This window comes from Dermacentor silvarum, chromosome 2 (genome assembly GCF_013339745.2).
Source record: "Dermacentor silvarum isolate Dsil-2018 chromosome 2, BIME_Dsil_1.4, whole genome shotgun sequence".
Classification (NCBI taxonomy): Eukaryota; Metazoa; Arthropoda; class Arachnida; order Ixodida; family Ixodidae; genus Dermacentor; species Dermacentor silvarum.
This window is the reverse complement of record NC_051155.1, coordinates 260,329,449-260,348,099: the sequence shown is the minus strand read 5'-3', so window position 1 is coordinate 260,348,099 and position 18,651 is coordinate 260,329,449. Positions and strand designations below refer to the sequence as shown.

At 48.4% G+C, this 18,651-nt stretch overlaps 2 long non-coding RNA genes across 2 annotated transcripts; both read right to left on the bottom strand.

The window, feature by feature from the left end:
• Positions 1 to 12,562: 12,562 nt before the first annotated feature.
• LOC119441272 (uncharacterized) lies at positions 12,563 to 14,355 on the bottom strand. The gene is made up of 4 exons (XR_005189849.2): positions 14,198 to 14,355; positions 13,232 to 13,297; positions 12,750 to 12,818; positions 12,563 to 12,636 (listed from the first exon to the last, which is right to left on the bottom strand). It is a non-coding gene; the product is annotated as an uncharacterized LOC119441272 (long non-coding RNA).
• Positions 14,356 to 14,535: 180 nt separating this feature from the next.
• Positions 14,536 to 17,794, bottom strand: LOC119441271 (uncharacterized). The gene is made up of 3 exons (XR_007465781.1): positions 17,692 to 17,794; positions 17,563 to 17,607; positions 14,536 to 15,001 (listed from the first exon to the last, which is right to left on the bottom strand). It is a non-coding gene; the product is annotated as an uncharacterized LOC119441271 (long non-coding RNA).
• Positions 17,795 to 18,651: the final 857 nt, after the last annotated feature.

Here is an 18,651-nt window from a genome sequence, read left to right as displayed (position 1 = left end):
CTGATGAGTGGCCCCAGAACAAGAGCTCCTCATATGCGAAGCGGCACTTTTCGGGCTTTAACGTGAGTCCGGAGGTTTGATTGCTTGAAGAACTAGTTTCAAGGCGCCGCAGGTGTTCTTCGAAGCTTGAGGCAAACACAACGACGTCGTCCAAATAGACGAGGGCAAGTCTGCCACTTCAAGCCTGCCAGTACTGTATCCATCACGCGCTTGGAAAGTCGCAGGTGCCGAGCAAAGACCAAACGGCATGACCTTGAACTCGAACAGTCCGTCTGGTGTTATAAACGCAGTCTTCTCCCGGTCCCTCTCGTCGACTTCGATTTGCCAGTAGCCGGTTTTGAGGTCCATCGACGAAAAATACTTTGCGTTGTAGAGTCGATCCAAGGCGTCGTCAATCCGTGGGAGGGGGTACGTCTTTCTTCGTGATCTTGTTGAGGCGACGATAATCGACGCAGAAACGTACGGTTCCATCCTTCTTCACTAACACCACGTGGGACGCCCACGGACTCTTGGACGGCTGGATGATGTCGTCGCGTAGCATTTCGTCGACTTGCCTTATGGCCTCGCGTTCGCGCGCCGAAACTCGGTACGGGCTCTGACGGAGTGGCCGGACATTTTCGTCGGTTATGATGCGGTGCTTGGCGACAGGGGTTTGTCGAACTTTTCGACGACGACGAGAAGCAGTCCTTGTATTGCAGGAGTAGAGCTTTTAGATGTTCTTTCTTATGCCTGGGAAGGTTCTGGTTGACGTCGAAAGTTGGTTCAGATACTGTAGTCGTCGTTGCAGGTGCACTGGAATCCGTGAAGGCGAAAGCACTGCTGGCTTGCACTATTTCTTCGATGTAGGCGACCGTGGTGTCTTTGTTAATGAATGTGCTTGTATTCGGGGCTGAAGTTCGCGAGCATCACCCTTGCTTTCCCTGCACGTAGCTCAGCTATGCCTCTAGCGACGCAAATTTCACGGTCGAGCAGTAAGTGATGATCGCCCTCGATGACGCCCTCCATGTCTGCAGGCACTTCGGTACCGACGGAAATCATTACGCTGGAGCGAGGCGGAACGGTGACTTGTTCATCAAGCACATTCAAGGCATGGTAACTTATGCTTGTATCCGGTGGTATCGCGTTGTGTGTTGAAAGCGTTATGGACTTGGACCTTAAGTCGATGACTGCACCGTGTTGATTTAGAAAGTCCATGCCTAGGATGACATCCCTGGAGCAGTGCTTCAGGATTACGAAGTTCGCCGGGTAAGTGCGGTTGTTTACCGTGACTCGCGCTGTGCATATTCCACTCGGCGTTATTAGGTGGCCTTGCGCTGTCCGGATATCGGGTCCTTGCCAGGATGTTTTCACCTTCTTCAACTTGGCGGCGAACGCGCCACTGAAGACGGAATAGTCCGCGCCAGTGTCGACGAGAGCGGTGACGTTATGACCATCGATGAGCACGTCTAGATCCGTAGACCGGCGTCTGGCGTTGCGGTTAATTCGTGGCGTCGGATCACGGCTGCGTCGGCTTGCTCTGCTGCTGCTACGTCGCGTCGGAAGGTCTTCTTTCTGCGGCGAAGTGCTGTCAAGGCTGTTGCTAGGCGGCATGCTGATGTCTCGTCGTGATGATTCGCGAATCGTCGTCGTCGGCGGCGGAGGATCTTCGGCAGTGAGTCATACAGCAACCGCACCTCCATCGGTTGCTGCCTTTAGTTTCCCGGGTAAGGGCTCGGAGATCGGCCCCGGTTGGGACCGGTGTACTGACGGCGATGCGGCGAGATGTAGCGGACCGGTGACGGCGAGCGTGAGGGTCGTCGTGGTTGCCACTGGGCTCCGGCGAGGTAGTCGGCGATGTCACGTGGTCGCTCGCCAAGCTGTGGACGCGGCGCGTTGACGGCGAACCCTCGTAGGCCCATCTCGCGGTATGGGCATCGGTGGTAGACATGGCCGGATTCCCTGCAGTGATAGCAGAGCGGGCGGTGGTCGGGGGCGCGCCAAATGTCTTGTCTTCCTTTGGTAGCTGCGCTGTGCGACGGGCGGGCGTGCTGGCGGCGGCGGCGGTGGACGACGGAACTGCGGCGTTACGGGGCCCTGGCGCGAGCGTGGAGGGGGGCCTTCACGACGGGCGACGGCGGCGTAGGTCATCGCTTCCGGCTGGGGTTGCGGTGATTCGGGAAGTCCTAGCGATTGCTGGATTTCCTCCCGCATGATATCGGCGATGGAAGCAACTTGAGGCTGCGACGACGGTAGCAACTTCTGCAGCTCTTCGCGTACTATCGCCCTGATGGTGTCTCGTAGGTCGTGGGAGAGTCCTTGGACTTCGACGTACTGTGGCGTCCCACGGCGATTGTATTGCCGGTTGCGCATGTCCAGTGCTTTCTCGATCGTCGTAGCCTCCGAGAGAAAGTCTTGACTGTCGTTGGTGGATTCCGCACAAGTCCGGCGAATAGCTCCTGCTTGACTCCCCGCATGAGCATGCGAACTTTCTTGTCCTCTGGCATAGCGGGGTCGGCGTGCCGGAATAATCGAGTCATTTCTTCAGTGTACATACCGATGCTCTCATTCGGGAGCTGTACACGGTTTTCCAGCAAGGCTGCAGCTCTTTCTTTACGGACGACGCTAGTGAAGGTGTCCAGGAATGCGGCTCGGAAGAGGTCCCAGGTTGTTAGTGCACGCTCCCTATTCTCGAACCAGGTTCTGGCGCCGTCTTCAAGCGAGAAGTAAACATGGCGCAGCTTGTCGACGCAGTCCCACTTGTTGAAGGTAGCGACCCGGTCGTATGCCTCCAACCAGGTTTCTGGGTCTTCACATGGCGAACCGCGGAAAGTCGGCGGCTCCCTGGGTGTTGCATCACGATTGCAGATGTTGGCGCAGGGGCTGTCATGGTATCTGCTGCCGAGGTCGTGACCTTTGTCCTCTTGGTCTTCTCGGGAAGAAGTCCGTACTCCGGGGGTTGGTTTTGCAGCCTGATTCTAGCTCGATGCTCCGGGACAACGTTGGTACTCTTTTCGGGGGCGTCCGCTGCATGCACACAAAAGCACCTCCACCAGATGTCACGTAGTGGTGACGCTGAAGTAAACAGTCGTAAAACTGTGTATGACGAAACTGATTCTTTATTGGGCGAACCTGTGCCCACAAAAGCAAGCTACACAACGGAAGCGGCGAACACAGTCGGCGGTCGTCGAAAATCTGATCAGCGGCGAAACGCGTCGGCTTTTATACCTGAGTCATCGAAGGTTCCAGATTAATCCCTGATGCCCGCGTGTCTTCCAGAAAGTTCTAGACAATTCGCGTCGCTCATACAATCAGATTACACGAGCGTCGGTGACCACAGACGAAGGATAGAAGCATCGATAACGTTCGAGAAGCTTCCGATGCAGGCGCGTCCTGCGCCGAGCGATAACGTTTAACACTTGCTAGCCGGTGGAAAGCGGTCACCGGTGAAAGATAAACATGTATACGTGTCAATATGTTATGACGTGGTTCAAAACAAATTTTGCGGAATTTGATAACTCGTCATCACGAGGTTGATTGAACCAACTGCGGATTAGTAGAAATGCAGGCATTGTTCGGATCCACAATTACTTCAGGGGAAAAAGTTTTTTGAACCTGCACGTCGGAACTGTGTTATAGTTCAGTGCAGCTATCGGTGTCGTTGCATTTGATGTTTCATATGATTGTTCCAAGGAAACAGCACCATCCAGTAGACATGTAAAAACATTTTTATTTAGGAAACGAACAAACTGGGAACGCAACAATGATTAGACCGAACAATTTCGTTGAGAGCTAAGAATTGCAAAGGCTGTAGTTATCAAGGAAATAATCCTTGGCCGTCACGGCTACCCCCTTCTTGCAGTCGTCTTGCAATTTGTGAACGTCCATAATGTGTCTCTGCATGTTCGACGAGCTTACCGTGCACGCGCAGCGTTTTACCTTGCAGCTGCGGTGGGAACAGGCGAATATTTAAACTCACAATGAGATGATGAAACGGCTACCACCAACAGATTTAGTTCCATAAAGAACCAACGGCGCTCTACTCACGATTTGAAAGGCTGTAAGTCGTCCTCCTTCAATGACTTGGTCAAGCAGCTCTTGCAGTAGTAGTTCCAACTGTCTTCTGATTTCCCCCAGTGATGTATGTTAAGTGTCCAAAATGTTTCCAAACAAAACTAGACTTCACCTTCGAATGCAACGGAATAATGCGAAAACTTCCAACCGGCATCTTTAACACATCGGGGCCAGAAATTGCTATCTCGCAACAAGTTGCATCTCTCGCGTTGATGCTTTTTTTCAGACATATCGCCAATCCGCCTTTTGCATGTCCCGAGTGCGCATGCGCTGTACCCTAGCGGCCAGCGCCGAAAACGTTTTGTACGGCGTCGGTGGTTCGTGCAGCTGACGACGCACGCGAACGGAGCATAGCCGTCGAGCACGCGAACTCTTTATTGTCGGCGCTGTGCCGGTCGACGACGCGTATTTGCGCTGTGTTTCGGTAGTAACTTTCTTATGCCTGGGAAGGTTCTGGTTGACGTCGAAAGTTGGTTCAGATACTGTAGTCGTCAACGAGTGATCCTAGTGTGATAAGCTTTCGTACCGACGACGCCGACAAAACCAGTGTGTTGATCGCCGTGCGAGCGGCCGTCGAGTGAGAACAACGCACCGACAACGGGAATATTGCCGCAAATGCGCTCGTGTATGTATATATTGACGCTCAAATTGAGTCGAAACGTGCTTCCGACGCTGATATGCACGATTTCTAGCCTTTTACAGCCCTCCACATCAAGTTTGAGGCGGTGTCGATCTCGTTCAGGCAGCTTCATTAGGCCTGGCACAGCCTACAAGTTCGTCCGCTACCGGTGGACCTGAAATATAGGATAAGCAAGTACGACGAAGGAAACTGCTTATATGGTTCGGTGCTGACCTTACCGACTTGAAGTGAACCACTCTAAACATAGTACGATGCACACATAGAGTGGGAAGCGGGGACACGGTGCAGTGCTAATACCGCGGTACAGGCACCGTTCTTGAACGAAGGCTGTCGGTCGCAGTCGCCGGCGCTTCCATGAACGAAGTGCAACTACGGAGAGTGTATTTTTATGCTGCCAGATTTAGTAGTTACCGAAAACACAGTTTGCCTCCTATGCTAAACAGGCATCAAGTGATGGCCCTTTCGATACTGCATCGTAAGCAACAACACCGCTCGTTGCCACGCGAGTACGGCGGGCATCGGCATTTTCTCGTGCGAGTGCGGCTAGGTGGTCGTTGTCGCCGTTTTCGATGTGCACGGGACGTTCATGCCTTCTCGTCTCAGTGCGATCGCTTCTGATATGTGCATGAGAAGTGTTCATATATGCTTTGAACATTTTCTCATTATTTCGTGTGAGCGGTGCACGGTTTCTACTGTACTTGAAGCGAACAGCGAGCGGTGGCCGTACGCGTGCGGATGTAAACAAATGCGCCGTTCTTGCGTTGCATAAATACTCTGGCCGCAGTGTTGCCCTTTCAAAGAGCTATGGCCACTGTGGTCAAGACTCAGCTATAAAAGCAGTATTTATCATCCTATCAACGTACGTTCAGTGCAGGTCTAACAGTGGCAAATGCATGAACCCTGCTGCTATATTACGATACGGCTAACCTCCGCTGAGCGGAATCGACCCCAGCTTAAACTTGATGCGGGCGGCTGGCGAGTGCTCACGTTCGTGCATTTCAACTTCCGAAGCATGTTTGGACTCATATTCGGTACAAATAAATATGAATAACAGGAATACAATCGTAGGCGCTGTGTCAATTGCGTTACGGTGCGAATACATAGGTATTCGTTCAGAGGCACATCGCACGCTGACGGGTTTTGTCGGCGTAGCTGCACAAAATCCCGTGGTAAATTTTGAAGACTTACGGTTGTAAGTCGCACCAGAGTCATCGCCGGCCTAGGCATCCTGTCCAACAAGCGGCCACTAACACAAAACGAAAATTACGACTGACAAATGCACAAACCCATTTCAGCTCGCTTCTTGCAGCGGGCCTCTGCGTCCCGCGGAGTCCGCTAAGGTGGCGCCACAGCGCAATGCAAAAGGCGGATTCTATCCGCAACCACAGTACCCACGACTGTCAAGCCGCCATTCCGACGTTCGGAGGCCGCTGTTCCCTCTTGTCGCTCCATATTGCGCTTTCGAAAGAGGAGTTTCGGAATCCCACCATCCCACGTTGCACTGACTGGTGACGACACGCATGCGCAGACGCGATGAGAGCAGGGTTGCTTTTGTTTGTTTTGTGTCAGATTAATTATGTTTTGTGTTGCTTCATTGCTCCCCTACTTGCATAATTCTATGCCTGAGACCGGGAAAAGAATTGAACAAGACAACACAAATCTCAAACGAAGCTGGATTTACTTTTAAAACAAAATCTTTATCCCTACTTAAATGGCACGCCGATCGCGCCGAGAAAAAACGTCGGCGGCGGCGGCGCCACGAGAACAGTCGGCAGCGGCGCGCCGACGTCTCGGCGCACACCTCTAGTGGGAGCTTGGCGATCTTCTTCAGTGCACTTTCTTCAGTCGCTTGATTTGCCTGTTTTTGCTGCATGAGAGCCTCGTCTAAGCTTTTCGCTTTGGCTCTTAGGCGGTGCACCGTGGCTCGGCTCCTTGCCTTTAGCTTTCTGGCTTAATGTTTATTACGCTTTAGCTGCCTAGCTCGACACCTCTGGTTGAGCAGTAGCCTTCTGAGGTACTTGGAGGCGATGCAGCACTTATCAGGGCCACTTACAAGCCCCTTGCACTTCGTGAGGCAGAGGCTTTCATTCCAGCTTGTCGTGTTGGAGCTGCGCGCAAGAGGGAACTCCACCGACCGCGCTGCGCCAGAACAGATGCAGCTGTCAACAGCCTGTAGGAGGGATGCAGGATCGCAGTGCTCATCAAGTGAGAGCTCGACACCACGTACGAACACTTGGTGTTCGATCATGCTGTCCCCGCCACGAGACAGCACAAGCTTTTGGGCATGAAGCAAGCTCATGTTTGGCCCCGGTAGGCCGACGCTGTATGCGACAAAAAGGGAAGTTTCAGAAAAAATTTGCCTAATCCACTGATTGCACAGCACGATCACATTTTGGTAATCCAGAGTTGGCGGCAAGTGTGGGTGCTTCATCCGATGTGTCGGGTGAGGCCACGTCGATTCGTGATTTTTCTGTGGAGGCGCAAACTGTGGGTGCAACCTTTCTTTCGGATTCACTTTCTTAGGCACTGGCTTGGAGGTACTTGGGAACGTTAGGAAAGATCGTCAGTATCGCATCCGGCTGTAGCAATGGCCTGCTCCTTTCCAGGCGCACCAGCTCACCACTGACGATGTGTTCAAAGTGGCGCGACACAAACTACGGATCGAAATGCAGTTCGCACACAGCAGCATTTCGTTCGAGTGGCTTGTCCACTCGAGGTACTATCGCGATGAAAAGAAACGCGAACAGTGGAGCGCGTGGCCCAAGCATGACTGAATGTACAGTGCGCGCCGTCCAGTCATCACCATTGACAGGCGGGTACATGCGGTTTGGTCGCGCTGTGCGATGGTGCGCCCCCTATCCGGCAATATTTTTGTTTCTGTTCTGCTTCTCTTTTATTTGAAAACGAGGAAAGCTGACGGTACAGTAGTAATGATGATAGCACAAGCTATACTATCGCGATGAAAAGAAACGCGCACCGCAGAAAGCGTGGCTTTTGGCACAGTCAGCGCTACTGCGAGGATACGTGTCCAACTGTCATATGCTTTGGCTGTCGCTAGGCGAATCTCTGCTTTCCATCGGCGCTACCGTAGCGCTAGAATCTTGCTCCGGCTAAAGTCCCTATATAAGAAAAGTACCACCATGCTTTGATAAACGTCGCTTCTTCCTCTCCTGTATCTCCGATTGGACGATGATAGCGCGCGCTTTTCACTTCTTTATATGTTCTTTTTTTTCCACCTCAGAGCCGTGTTGAAAGTCCTCTGCGCAGCCGCAGTCGCCGGCGGCCGCGGCGGCGCGCGCCCGGCCTGAAAGCTTCAACGTGGACTTTCTAGGTGCGCCACCGTCGACTTGGTTTTCGCAAGCAAAAAGTAAAGAAAAAAGCAAGCGCTTTAGGAGAGGAGGCGGCGGAGGAAAGAGTAGATGGCGGTACTTTTCTTATATAGACCTTTTCACAAACCGACCTTTGAGCAGCGCCATTTGCCGACGCGGGCGACGTCTAGCGTCAGAACATGTTATGCCACCATTTTGGACTGTGCGCCTTGCGAGAGCAGGCCGGCCGCACTTCGGTTGTGTGATCTTCGCCGCGCATTATTTCGATTGTTTTCTTCCGTTTCGCTTGTCTTGTGCGGCTTGACTTGTTACATGTTTCACGTGCTCGCGTGAGCGCTCAGTGTGGTGTGCCATGGCACCAGCAAGCCCAGCCAGTGGATGTGGTGTTTCGTCGTCGGTAGCGGCGGCAGCCGCGTCTGCTTCGTCGAGACCTGGCGTGCTAATCAGCGGTATATTTCATTGTTATTTCTGGACACATGTGACCGTATCGTCGATTGAATCTGATCACCATTAGGTTTCGCGGTTGAGGGTTGCCTCATTTAGCGAAAGCAGGCGCGTACGTAGGTGTCGGGCAATGCTTAGAACCAGGCGCCGGCGGCCCGACGACGCGTGTCAGTGGTTGGTAGATATGCGGTGGTTACTCCATACGCTTCCGACGCAACTGAACAGCTCAATCATGCAAAATTTATTGGATCTGGTGCGGTGCAGTGTGCTTATAACCAAATGTCAAAGCATAAGCGTGGCCATCGAGCAGCGTGGTACCTGCAGCGAACCGACGCGCGATAGTGATCACAGATGCCAGCGCAACTGATACAGCCCAGGTGCTATATTTTTATTTTTAGTATTTAGTAGTTATTTATTTATACATACTGTCAATCCCAATAGGGATTATAACATGACTTGTTATAAAGATATATTTGTTTACCTATTTTTTACGTTTGTTTACCTGGAATGGCTTTTCTTTCGAATGTCTCAATTTGGAACAAGCTTCGCTCACGGTGAACCTTAACGTAGATCGTGCGCGAAGTTTGTATTGAAGATATCGCGTACGGAAAGAATTGTTCGTGTGCGCTATCTCTGAAGCGAAATACGCCAATAATATTGCAGCGTTAGGGCCATCTCTGCTCTTTCTCTAGTTTCTGTGCAATGTTCATAATAAAGTAATCTCAACTCTTGACAATTGTCGAATAAATACATATGCGTATGACTGCAAACCACTACTGACCGTGAGTGAAAAGCGCTTAGTGGTCAGCGAAGCGGTCACTGCACGCACGTAAGTATTTCACTTGATCGACTGTGCGAATAATTTATTTTTTTCGTTCCTGTTATTCTTGAAAGTATGATGCTATTGTCCGCGCGTACCCATGCGAATACCATTTTTTACGTGCTCATTTAGCGCGTAACTACTCCATGCACAGTTAGCGCATTACGGTTCCCGAACTCTAGCACTGGCGCTAGGCCACGCTGATGAGGTTGACACGTTCGTTTTTGCATTCTCTTGCTGCCCAAGCACATAGACAACGCTCAAAGATGGGTGAGCTCGATGCAGCACCACACTGTTGAAATTATTAACTTTATGGGCAGGGCCGCGCAGGGTGCGTGTGAACGCAAAAACAATGTTTTGGTGGACAGAGGGTCTGCATACATCTTCCATAGGACACGATTTTTCCAGATCGTTGCGAAGTGTATTTACCGACTAGTTCTCTCGCAGAGTGCTTCAATTTGTGTTATACCGGTGTCACACGGTCATTTTGATAGCGATCGAGACCGATCTGGATCAGAATGTTCGACCGCGATTGGCTCCCTTCCGCAGATTGAGCAAAGAAGCCAATCGCGACCAAGAAATTCGACCCAGATCGGCCTCGATCACGATAAAAAGTGCGCCGTGTGGCCCCCGTATTAGGCAGTGGAATGAAGTCGTGTTTGAAAGAATAACAAATGTAGCCTCTGCTACTACATACGAGAAAATATTGCATCGAAGAGCTGACAATTCTCGCAACCTATTGGGACATGTGCCGAAAAAAGTTTACCAAAATGCGTTATTTTACTGATGTGTGCATTGGTTCACATTAGACTGAAATGCCAAGTCCTCAGGTGATGCAGGAAACCGGCAAAACGTTAACATATCACATCGGCAGTGGTCTCGCGGAGTGCTGTATTGTGGACACACTATACTCCTCAAAATCGTTATTTTCCGCTGGTTGTTTGTGCACCCATAAACTGCACAGTGCTGGCCTGTAGCCTTTTGATGAGTATATATGCCATTATTTACGAGCGTAAGTCATTCGTGACAAAAATAAACGGAAACATCGAAGGAAAGCTACCACTCCGCAATGCAAGCACAAGGCAAGCTCACAGTCCAGACCGAACAGGCAACACTGACACATACTCTCCACGCCAGACCGTCGGAAGCGCCCTCGTGAAAACGTCTATAAGGACTTTAGCTCCGGCTGGCGCTATCGCACCGCGTGTGCTTTCCGAGTGTCAGACATGACTGGCAGATGGTAAGCTTTCCTTGTCAATATGCCCGGCAAGTAAAATGCGGCACGCTTTCATGCCGTCGCGATGCCTGTGTGATTAACAGAACTGAAGCGTGAATTCCAGACCATAGCAAATTTATTGGTCTAAGAACGATATAGAGAACAACTGAAACAAAGGCTCAAGGTGGCACGAAGTTTGAGGAAATAACGAAGCCGAAATGCTCGACAAAACATACTTTGCATTAATTAATATTTGGTGAAGTCCCCTTTGGCCAGGATGACGGATTCCATGCGCCTTGGCAGTGAGGCAAACAGGTCTGTGGCTAGCTCAGTGCCGCGAAGCCTTTCCTACTCGGTGTGAACAGCAGCCCAAGGGGAGTCCTTGTTCATTTTATGGAGTTGCAGACGTGACAAGCGTGATTTCATAATTCCCCAGTCATTCTCAAGTGGATTTATGTCCGCTCCTTTTGCTGGCCACGAAAGTTTACGAATGGCAAGGTTCTCTAGCATAGCCTCCACGGAACGTGAAGTATGGATTGGAGAAAGGTCATGCTGATAATAAAACAGCCCATCCTTGATTGGCCCATCCAAAGCAAAGGGCAGGACAACCTGCTGTATTAGATTACAGTGTTCTGCTGCAGTGAAGCGTTCATCTTGCCCAAGCCTTCGGCTGTCATGGCACCCCACACATTCACAGAGCAGCGCCCGCTGAAGCTTGTTCGCTTGAAGCAGGTCGGATGAAAGCTGCATAAAGTAAAAAAAAAATAAAGTTAAGTTTGTCTTTACGCGCGTCAAAATGGTATAATACATTTAGTCCAATCGCTGCTGTATCCAAACATTTTTCTTGTATATTATAGCGAAGTAGGCACCTAGCATTAGAACAGGGACTGCGCTGTAACTGTAACGTAGCTTTTATTCATTGCTTCAGAATGCACCTCAAGCCGTTAATTCTTGACATGAAGCAACCAAAAAGTAGGTAATCTAATTGCAGAACTTGTGTCTGACTTTAAAACACTGAAATATATATTATGTTCTTTAAACGATCGCTAGTCGCACCCTCATGCGACATTCGTCGTAGAGCCATCTTCGGTAAATTTTGATGCTACTCTGACCACACTATCACTAAGTGAACGAATTCAGGACCAGATATTTACAAAGAGCGCCGCAATTCAAGAACACTAGGGTGCAAAGGCTTACTGATGATTTTCTTGACGCCACACTGAAAACTTGACCTTGGTAACATTAAACTCAAACAACAGTGAATCCTATCAACTATAACCATAAATAGAAGGTGGACGACATACCGAGCACTTGTGGGTCTGCGTGCAACTTTGTAGTTCCAGTCACACGTGTGGATACTGGCCTGTACGATGAATGTGAATATAAACGACACCACAGGTTATGCTCTGCCTGACTGTAGTGCATTAAATGTCCAAAGGCAAAAATTGGATTCGGTGAACAAAACCAGCAAAAATTTATATTGCATGCATGACATACCAAGAGGTTGCAACTCTGTAAAGCTGGCAACTTCAGCATGTGGCGGAGGAGGCCTGCATAAAGCATCTGGAACAAAGATTTGAGAGGATAGTTAGATAGACAGGCTCAAATTGCCTGAAGTAGGGACAGATTGAAATGCTGATTGAAATAAAAAAACAAAATGTCAAGAACTACAGCAACATATCAAAAATAGCAGTGTGGCATCAGAACGACATACCAAGTACGTGTGGTTCCGTGTGTGGCCTTGTAACTCCAGCAAGGGATGCAGATACTGGTATATTCGATGAGCCTGAACATAAAACAGGCCACAGGCATTTAAACATAATGTAATAAGCGTTAAAAATCCGCTAGTGGAAACAATGAATGACAGCAACATTAAATGTATACCACATAAATGACATACCACGAGTTTGCAATTCTGTGACTGAGCTGGCAGCTTCCGACCTGTGCAAAGCACCTAAAACAAAGACGCCATGGTTTATGCTTCACCTCGCCGCAGAATGCATAAGCAAAAAGCAAACGCTGAACTGCAGCAACATTAACATAACATTGCATATGAATTACATACCGAGCACATGCGTATTCGTGTGTGACCTTGTAGCTTCAGCAAGAGATGTGGATACTGGCCTGTATGCTGATTCTGAACGTAAAACAGACCATAGGTTATGCTCCACGTGACCATAAAGTTACAAAAAACAAACTTGGACAGTGAATGACAGGAGCACAAAGATGTACATCACATGGATGACTAACCACGAGTTTGCAAGTCCGTGTATAAGCTAGGATATTCGGCGTGGGCAGCTACAGACCTGTGCAAAGCATCTGAAACAAACACACCATGGCTTACACTCTGGCAGCAGAATGCACAAGCAAACAAAAATCTAAATATACTAGCTGAGACCAGCAAAACATTTATGCTGACAATAAATTGCATGCATAACATACAAAGCATTTGTGTCGTGTCCTGTTATGTATTCCACTGATACTCATTTACTAAAGGGTCGGTAGTCTTCAAGTGGTCTCAAATTTTGTACAAGAGGTGCAGAAGCTGGGAGTGGGGTGGGGAAAGTGGGTGGGTATTGTGTAAGTGTCCACTATGCGGACACTTACAGAATACCCCCCCCCCTCAATCTTTACAATGCACCTGAATAATAATATGCAGTGCTCCAGTGCACAACTGTTTACAATATGGTATACAAAGTAACATTAAACTGCAATCACATATGTAGACATACCAGGCACTTGTACTTCGATATACTGCCCTCTCTCGAAAGGTGTAGATGCTGGTCTGTACAGTGCAGCTGAAACAGAAAGAGGCCACTAGTTATGCTCCACCTGACCACAGAATGTACAAAAAGAAAGAAAACGTCATGTGCCAACACAGAAGCATCATTTCATGGCTGGTGAGACAACAAAGAAGCTGCAGGAGAATAGGTAATTAGCTTAACCTAGTCCTGTAATTTTGCATTACGAACATTGTGCACCAGTTTGCTAACAACTTTTCACAGCGAAACTCTTACATTAGAGTAGCTAGCTGTCTTCAAAGGGCAGCTTAACAACCTTGAAGGAAACATAATATGTTACTGTAATTTGCTGAGCCTTTGGATGAAGCTTCCAGCAGTGTGACAGTCTTTAGCAGATACTGTAGTTGAGAAAATGTATTTGATCCTTGTGCTGGAGCGTATATGGAAAGTTAGGTTAACATAACTAGCTGTTAAGAGCTGCAGGTGAAGTTAAAGATTAGCACAATGCTCCACAGTATGTATAAGTGAAAACGCGATATGGTGCGACCAGTGGTCCCCAAGCAAAAGTGTACAAAAAGGTTGATTAACTTTTGAGTATGACACCGGTTTAATTGCTACCACAGCAGAAATGACAAAAACAATTTAGGGTGGACCACTATTCTGGCCCGTATGCTTGGCAATTACGCAGCGGGCACTGTAGCATACGTAACAGCAACCTAACTAGAGTACAATGTAGCAATTATAATTTATAGCAGCACGTGTGTATAACTCCTAGACATATAGGCAGATAAACAGCTGAATAATCTGAATGGCAGTGAAAGTAAACTTTCTATGAAGCTCGAAATAAAGTGAAATTACCACGTAGACAATTATATAGCTTACGGTTAACCCGAATTCGTTCAGGCTACACTTAGAAAGTCAAAGATGAACACAGAGTCAAAATAGTGAAAGACATACCGGCCTGTGAACTTGGTTGTGAAGCCTCCGTGAGAGACGAACAGTCCCGGATATCTGAAGTAAACTAGTGGTTACTATAAAGCATTTGAGTTGCTTCAGGCAGGTTACCTGTACAGTCCGAAAGCTGGTAAGACGGCTCTGCTTAGGTTGGCTCATACCTCCCTAAAAAAGAAAGAAAAAAAAGATTAGAAACTAAATTTTCATTTACACACACCACACAAGGTTTGCTGTTCGCATAGCGGAGTAGGAGGTAACTAATTCGAGGAGTTGCTTTACAAAATAGTTGAAATATGAATGCACATTTCTAATTAATAGCATGGTGACAACCTCAGCCTTGCCTGTGGATAGTGGTTGAGGTGGTGTCGGTGCCCTTGGTTGGACATATTCATCACTGTGACCGTAGTCTGTGCTGCTGTTGTCCTCGCCATCTCGAAAACGCATCGAACGTTGCCGCTTCCTTTTGCCCCGTCCCAATTCTCTTTCACTGTTAGTGTCGGATGAGTACTGGAGGGAATTAAGCTTGTCTTGCGCCTTCTCATAGGTATTCGGGGGAAAATAGCTTGTTCAATACACAGAAACTGAGAAAGTAAAATGCAACCTTACTAGCCCAGCGTTTGACGATGCACTGCACTTGAATCCAGGACCCTGTTGGTTTAGCGCCTTGCATCGTTAGTTTTCGCCGTTTTCCAGGGTTTCTTTCTATTGGCCAAAATGTAGAGCGGTGGTCTTCTTTCAGCCATGACTTGTGAATGATGGCCAAGCTGTCCTCCTCTTGAGGAAAAGACACCACGACAAAGGGGTCACCTAACAACAAGCTATTGTTTCAGTTATGAAAAGCACCAGAATGCTTTTCTTTGTCATATAACATGTAGCGAGAAAAGTTCCTACAGTGCATGACCTAGGCGTGTCAAGCTAAACGCACACACACACACACACACACACACACACACACACACACACACACACACACACACACACACACACACACACACACACACACACACACACACACACACACACACACACACACAAAGGAACAGTAGCAGAAATGTTTTAAAGAGCAGTCACTTTTGGTGCACGAATGGAAAGACTGCAAATTTTTTACCAACTGGAAGTCTAACACATTTTGTTTTGATTTTAGAAACGGGCCAGAACTGCAGAGCAGAAGCTTGGGATGCCAGATGTATATTTAAGAGTGAGGAACTACATGGATACGTGTAAAGGTCCTTCCAACTTTTCATATTTTCTGCCAATTATTACAGGCTCACAATCTTCATAGAGTGCGATATTCTCCATCTTTACAACTGTGCCATCATCAAGCGTGCTTGTGGAGTCCCATTTGCCTAGTCTGAAAGGTAACAGAATCAAATTCAAAGGCTTTGTACTGTGGCCGAATACATCCAGGTGGCAAAGGTCCGTCTTCGTGTCTTCCTTTCAGCTTTGCACGTTCTGCACCTATTTTTGAAAATGACATCCCAGCTGGATGGAGGTTGGGCTGAGCTACTAGGCGAAGGCTTGTTGAAAGAATGTTCTTCAAGAATGCGGTTGTGTAGCTGCTCCAGTGGCCTTTCGGGTTTTCGCACATACTTCTTCAGCCTACACATGTAGTTTTCGAATAGAATGCACGCGCTACATGAATGTTGCCCATGAATGTTGCCCATGAATGTTGTGTGATACAGCACGATTACCAAAGAAGGTGATGTATAACTCAACGAAATGCCTCAGAAGCTTTCTGGAGTACTCTAAGTACTCGCTGCAATGCTGCGGGCTACAAAGCAGGCTGACAGCACAGTGCAACGTGATGAAGTTGTCTATTAGGCGCTGTGCAATGTGTGACTAAGACAACAGGGCCTGTGTACAGCAAAACATGCGAAATTCTGTGGCTTTCCACCTATCAATCTCTGACAAGCTTCGTGGCTTCCTGGACAATTCTGATGGCGTAAAGTGCTTCATTTTTGAATTTGCCTCTGACACTGCATCTCTTGAATCTTTTCCTATACGGTATTTTTTTCGCCTTTGATATAAAGTAGCAGGAGCTTCCGTACCACGCCAAGACAGATTAGGTGCATGTAATCAAGTGGAACATGCTGAACAATGTCCACAGTCAATTCCAACAAAATGGTCTTCGTGGTGTGGTGCTCTTCTTGCTCTGCTCTGCGGAAGCTGTTATTTGTCCTTAATGGCACATCTAATTCAGGAAAGCACATTCGTCCTTGCTCAAAATCCCCCTCAGTCACACATTTGGAGCAGCTAAAGTAACCATTATGCCCGTTGATGCCAAGAACATATGACTTAGCAGGCGCGTCACAGATTAGTGCTCCTACCTGTACTGCAAATGTCTTGCTTCCTAGTGTCAGGCCTTCTTGGATCACGCTTTTCAGGTCACACACGAATGGCTGCAAGAACACATTAGGCTGAGATGGTTTGCACTCGCCAAAAAAGACACCGACTGGAAATGGTTCGCTTGACTTGCAGTTTGACACACGACAAAGAATAGGCCAGAACTGTCCTCGTGTGCTTTTTGTCAGTGGCAGTCCATCCACATTTACGTGGATAATAATAGGATCAGGCACGTGAACAACATGTCTGAGAGCTGAGTGAAGCCCTTCACGCAAGCCAAAATGACAATACTGATCAGAATCCATCAGTGTGACATTTGCCACTCTCGGTGTCGACAAAAGTGCCCCAGCGCTGTTTGGTAGCTCATGCAAGCAAGAATACGAACGAAGAACCTTCAAAGGATTTGTGACGACATCGTGAGGTACACTCGATTCTAAGCTCCATTGTCGCAGGTCTTCTTTCAATGATGTAATGTCCAGTTCTTTCAACAAAGTGCTTGTGCTAGAATCCGTTACAGTGTCCTGCTGCGTAAGGCTTCTGTGGCGCCTGTCAAGCAAGTTTTCGGGTTCCACGGGCAAACTGTGATCGCTATGAATGCTGTCACCAGTCTGGTCCACATCGCAAAATTCCTGCGCCCCGCCACCAAAGCCGCGACTCGCAACTTGGCCAAGCGAAAGGTTCGGAGATGGGTCGGGAACTTCCACTGGCCGAAAGGAGGCGTAAGTCACACCAGAAAGATTCCCTGCGTTAATATTTTCGCCAGCAGCTGCCAATATTGCGTGCACATCGGCCTGCACGGCGTGGCTGATGCGACGGTAGGCAGTCGCTGTCGACATGGAAGCCATGTTGGCGCAACTATAGCGTACTGCTTGCCTACGTTCCTCATTCTGATTCTCAATAGCTAGTAAATTGACGTGTGCCGTGTTTACGCGAGTGACATTCAGAGAATATCACCGGACTGCGCTTTAAAAACGGCACTCTAACGCTACGAACGTGAAGGAAGGAAAAATACAACGTTAACTTACTTTCGTATTCGCTTTCCATGGCGCGCTTCCCGCCAAGCGTAAGCTCTAAAGAAGATGAAAAACAAGGCCATCACACGTATGTCCACAGGCCAGACTGATCGAAAACAGTTAGAAAACGACAACACTTACCTTCGACTGAAATGCAGACCGGATCCACGAGTCCAACTTCGAAAACACCGAGAAAGCGCGCGAAACCAGTGAAACCACGGGACCTATGCCGGTATGCCTTGCCTATGCGACAATGGCACCCACCGAGAGAAGCCGTAGCCGCCTCGCCGTACATTATGAGCTTAAATATAACAAAAAAGTAAAAATCTATCACTTATTTTAAATACTAAAAATAAAGGTTTTGTTCAATTGTTCTTGTCTACCAATTTAGATTTTGTTATGTAGTAAAGGATAAATTCAAAGAACTGAAACCGAAACTGGTCGCCGCTTCTTAGAGAACTCGGCAAGCAGATAGCATGCATGCAGATATTTCACATGGACGGTACGTTTCAACTTTCAATCCCCAATAATGTTTCTCTACGTTTACTTTTTTTCGTGCGCCATCGGAGCGTATAAGTAACTTGAACCAGTTTAGTGCGCAAGATTGAGGTATATAATTATAACTGTGGGAATTAAACGACCAACGTAGCATGTCGCGCGATATCTTTGCAGTGCGCGCGTATTGCGCTTGCTAATTGGCGCCCGCACGGCAGAATTTCGAACACAATTAATTTTAACTGTGTTCTCTTCTCCGTAATGCATGCAATTTGTGCAGAGCGCGTAAATGCGGGAACGTACGTGTACTGGGATATATATGGGCATCCTGCATGCAGGATGCCCATTCTTGTGCTATTCTGGGATGTCAAGTGGACATTTGGTGTTGTCTGGGGTCTTTGTGCGATTGTGCGAATTGTAGACGGGTGGCTTTGTGGCGACCCGAAAGGAAAGGCTTTCTTGCGGCTGTCCTGCTGTGAAGGCCCGCTTCTTGGAAGCGCTGTCCAACCGCTTGAACGTCAATGTTTAGCCCGAGCTCCGTTTTGATCTGCTGGGCTGTTAAAAAAGGGTTGTCTACGGCGGCTGCAATAATTAGTAGGTCTTGTT